At 41.0% G+C, this 5132-nt stretch overlaps 1 long non-coding RNA gene across 2 annotated transcripts in view; it reads left to right on the top strand.

The window, feature by feature from the left end:
- Positions 1-1522: 1522 nt before the first annotated feature.
- Positions 1523-5132, top strand: part of LOC112964609 — a 60542-nt gene continuing 56932 nt past the window's right edge. For both annotated transcript variants that reach the window (XR_003253017.1, XR_003253018.1), the window contains exon 1: positions 1523-2023. This is a non-coding gene — a long non-coding RNA (uncharacterized LOC112964609). The remainder of the gene's footprint in view (positions 2024-5132) is intronic.

The raw sequence follows: 5132 nt of genomic DNA, 5'->3' as shown, positions 1-5132 counted from the left end.
TTTTGGATAGGAGGTATATTTCTCATGACAATTAGTTTTTCAGCCCTCTGCTCAGTTACAGAAAAACAGTGGTGGTTATTCCCAGCAGGACCAGCAGGTCCCTCCCACACAGAGCAGGCCGACGCAGGTAATACCAAGTTCTGCAGAAAATGTAGATAGTACTATCACTAATAAGCCTGATTTAGTTGTTTGACTAACAGAAAATAATATGGTGTGGGCAGAGCAACTAGCAATTGGAAACATAACTTCTGCCTTGAGGTTCGCTTAGAACTGGGCTCAAAGCAAAATCATGAACATCAATTAATTAGGAGATTTTGCAGTGAACCAGAAAATTGTGGTTCATGTCCATGTCTCCTAGAAATGCTTGAAGGGGAGGCAGAACTGTGGAGTAAAGAGAGGATTTCCACTGGGGAAAGTCAAGTCCTTTCTCTTTTTGTCAGTTTTCTCATTTGTAGCGATGACACTGACAGCCATTGAGATCTGTGGCTGAAAAGCTCTGATCAGGTCTGTGTGAAACTTATGCATGGAAAGATGTCTGAGCCTAAACAAGCACATTTCAAGAATCTCAAGTAAGGTTTTCCTGTGAATGTGGCCTGTATGCTGCAGGATGCCAGTGATGATTAAACCATTGTACTAATTACGGGCATCTGGGTAGGCTTAGAAAACCAAGGAGAGGTTGTTAATGCTCTAAGGTGTGGAAATGAGTTTAATCCCTGCCCCACCAATGACACTGGTGTTTATTTCATTTGCCGCTTTAACTATGTACTTTTAAGAGGGTCTGGCCTGAGCCATTGGACATGATTGTGGTGTTGTGGGAGGTCGCATGGTAGGCTAGGCCTATCAGCGAGGGCCTGAACCTGGACAGGAGCAGACCCCAGTCAGATCCCTTCACTCTGGACATGGGACTAAAGCAAAAAAGGGAGGTAGCCTCCATGGCAGAGTGCTCCTCCAGAGCTGAAACTTGCTGAAAGCATGGTGGACAGAGAGAGAAAGTACGAACAAAGATTCAGTATGTATTGGCAAGCAACTCTCAGCAGAAAAAATGTTAGGAGGCCTTGCTTATTGCCTGTGCAGAGTCTGATGTTTCAAATAATTCTTTAAATAATTATTTTTTATTTTTAAAGATTTAAATATTTGACTTTAAGCCTAGGAGCCTGTCTCTGAGGCTCTGTTGCAAACATTCGAGGTGTACTGCACACCCTTGAGCAGTTTGTTCTTAGCCAGTAAGCAGGGAAAGAAGGTCATGAATGGCTGAAAGCTAAAGAACAAAGGGACATTAAGCAGAAGGGCCTGTGGATCCCCAAATCATACTTCACCAGGAAAAGTCCAGGGAGCTGAATATGCTGTAGGAGACACCAGACAAGCACAATGCTTGGGAAAAGCTGCAAAAGTGAAGTTGCTGATAACAATTTGCAAATCTTTAATGACACCGACAGAGTATGTATGTTTTGGGGAAAAGTACAGCCATGTCACCATTACTTAGGGGGTTCTGTCTGGGACTGGTGGATTACATTGCAGGAGATGATGTTTGGTCTATCAGTCTAAAAACAATTTGAATACTTCCTCCTTTTAAGCTGAATGTTGGTCCGTGATAATGTCACCCCTGTGACAATGACACTGAAGAAAAGCCACAGGCAGTAGGGTGTAAACAGTTGAAACTCAGGACATAGAGTTTTGCTTTTTATCTTCACAAAAGGAATATGTGAACTCAGTGTTACTGAAACAGTGACAATATATAGGGGAGAAGGAAGCAGTAATTGCTGGATTTGGAATAGACTTCTCTCTTGATCTCTTTAGGAGTTTGCATTCATTTGATAGACGTGAGGCCGAAACACAAGAGGAAGCATTTGAGAGTTTGAGCTGATGGACTGCAACACCACAGCATATGCCCCTCACTCGAAGGCTGGGGCCCAGGGAGAAGCTGGGCAGTCTCATTGCCTTGAAGTCTGTAGGAAAAGAGTCCAAACCAGACACCTGAGGAAGAAAAACAGGTCATCTCACTAAATAGACCCAAAAGAATAATGTAAGTAAAAAATCAAGCATCTTCCACTAACCAAAGTAGGAGCCATTTCTGCAGAAATAACTGATGACAAATATATCTCAGTGCTTGATGCATCAACAAGGTCTGGGAGGAGACCCTAGATAAACACAGCACACAGTTATGACCATTCAGGTCTTCACTGGGAACCCTTTTGGGTTCCTTTCATAACCAAAGATTTTTGATAGGAAAATATGAGTTAGAAGGGAACTATGGTCTATACCAAAGCATGCCCCAAGGTCCCCAGCACCTTTGGAAACAGCTGTGAATACAGAGGTGATTTTCCAATTTGAAAGTATGAATTTCTAATCAAAAACAAGTCTAGCGGGGAAAAACTGTGCTTCCAGCACACTCTTTAGTGGTTTTGATGAAAGTGCTGGGGAGTAAAATGCAGAGTTGGAGATTGTTATGAAGTGATGTGACTTAAAACAAACAAGCAAGCAAAATCCTGTCAAAGTCACAGACAAAAAGCAGATTGTTATTACCAGAGCAGAAAGAGATCCTGCAAAAAATAATTGAGATTGTTAGCACAGGGTGGCTGACACAGCATGTTCCCAATCTCTTTTCACAACTGAAGGGCATACTCTCAGTAGTCTGCTAACAGACACCCGGCAAGCTAAATCTCAGATATTAGCAAAAATGTGCTATAAAAGTATGCATGGTTTAGGGATGGAAATATTTAAGAGAAGGACTAGTGGTGTTTTCTTCTAGCTTCTTATGAGCACTGATGTTGAAGAAGTTCATCTGGCAAAAATGCAAGAGCAAGTCAAGCAAAGGAGGTAGGACTAGGAAAAACTTTTTTTTTTTTAGGGAAAAGTAGTCATAGATGTGTTTAAATCATTCAGGAGAATGGGAATTAGTCCCCCAAGACAGAATCACAAAAAGTGCTATAGGTAAAAAGAAGACTTTGTCAAATTCTTTTTCACTTGTCAGAGTACATCTGAAATAGTAATGTCTGACTTCACAGTTTGGTGGGCAGGGATTTAATATATGCTATAGTATTATTATGCATATATCAATACTCATCCATCATCCCTCTGTGACTGTTAAGCAAAGAAGGTATCAAAATAATCATAGCATGACTCTGATCTGTGTTTTTCACTGTTACTGAACAAAACTTTGCTAGTAAAGCATGGATTATCACCTACTGATATTTGGTTCCTATAGCTGCAGATACAGATATGGTACTTTTGCTAAATGGTACTTTTGGACACCCTTTAGCAAAATGGCTCAATATAAACTGTATTGCTAATACAGCACACATGCCATTTTAAGTGTTGTCCACACACAAAGAGCTTTGAAAGTACTGTGTACTAAGGTATCCACAGTGGCACTGGTGGACTGGATTTGGCCGGCATGCTCCAAAAAGCCTGACTAGACTATGAGTCTAAAACAGGCAAACACGGTTGCAAGCTAGAACTAAAACTGAGAAGATGCAGTGATGGCTCTCCTCCTGGTAGATAAGGGTGAAAAGGGCTTTCATCGGGGTGTGCTCTGAAGTGCAGGGCATTTGTTGTGTGGCCTTGGCAAGTCTTGGGGAGAGTCACGTTCCAGCACTTTGCGGCTGGAATGGAGACCTGCTCCGCGTGGAGGCCCCCTGAGAGCACAGAGGAAGTGAAAGAGAGACACTGTATGCAAGCAGAGGAGGGAAAGAGAGCTCGAAATCTTGGAAATCCCCCAAAATAGAGTTTAATTATTAATATCTACTATGTATCTACTCTTGTTCTGTCTGTAGGCCTCTGGCAAGTTGAACAAATGAAACAGTATTTGTTTCCATAATAGCCATTGGGCTTGAGTTGTTTGATTTTCCATTACAACAAGATCATGCTCAATGTAGTTTATTCAGATTGGACACAGAGGATTCAAATATCTAAGGAGTAAAAATAGGCAGGCTTGTAAAAYGCACTTTGAGACAATTTCTTCTTTTGTCTGGTTTCCAAAGGAAAAAAGACTTGTGCAACCACATTGTCTGTATGTCTCTGTCTGTTTGTCCATCTGTTCAAATAAGGTTTGAACCCATTAACAGGTTCTGATGAAATTTGTCAGAGGGGCAGAGGCATCAACAAACTGTGTTTCATGAAAATCAGAAGCTAAGAGGAGAAGTCTCCAAATCAGTGGAGGTGAAAGGCTCTAAGTGTGGTGTAATAGACGCAAAGGCTGCAGTCTGAGCTTACAGAGTCAGACTTTATCACACAGCAGAGAATCCACACTGGGCTGGGTGAAAGCAAGAGAAAGGAAGCGGTGAATAACCCATTCAAAGGCAATTTTTTAATCAGAGTTTGAACCTAACTAGACTTAGGTCAGCCAACCACAGGAAAAAAGTCTGTAGGAAACAAATTTTCATTGGTTCAAATATTCATGAAACTACTTTAATCACACTAGCCTAACATAGACTGAGCCACTCAAGCATTGGCTTTTTTATTCAATTCAAGATTTTATCCAAGCTGTTTGATAACAAAGAGGCTAGGCATTAGCATAACCTTTGGCAAGTTGTGTTAGTTTAGGTTATATAGGAACATATGTGAAATCTTGGTTACAGTAGCTGTTTGTGCCTGTTTTCTACTGTGTTTGTAGCAGGAAGAACCAACTGTCTTGGGACTAGGCTGAGCTCACAAAACTGAAAATGAACTTGGACCAAAATTCTAGTTTCCAGCATTGGAGGAACTTGGAATTATTCCTAGATGGATTTTTTAATAAGAAAATTAAATATGAGGCTTCCATATTATTATTGTTTTTTTTATTATTATTATTATTATTATTATTAGGAATCTGAAAGCACCTGAGGAACTGGGGAAGAACTGAAATATCTCTTCACCACTCCTATACTTCTTTTAGATAACAGGCGGTTTTCTCTATGTAATGAATGTAGGATGGGGAAGAACACAGGACAGGATAGAAGTTTAGCACATGTGTAGCTGAAGAAAAAGAGCTGTGAATAAAATGCAATACTCTGAGTCATTCACAGAATCACAGAATTGCTGAGGTTGGAAGGGACCTCTGGAGATCATCTAGTCCAACCCCCCTGCTCAAGCAGGGTCACCTAGAGCACATTGCACAGGATTGCATCCAGGCGGGTTTTGAATATCTCCAGAGA

The sequence above is a fragment of the Apteryx rowi genome, unplaced genomic scaffold, assembly GCF_003343035.1.
Source record: "Apteryx rowi isolate R43461 unplaced genomic scaffold, aptRow1 scaffold_196, whole genome shotgun sequence".
NCBI classification, from domain to species: domain Eukaryota; kingdom Metazoa; phylum Chordata; class Aves; order Apterygiformes; family Apterygidae; genus Apteryx; species Apteryx rowi.
Note: the sequence above shows the minus strand (reverse complement) of the source record. Positions and strands in the feature narration are given on the sequence as shown.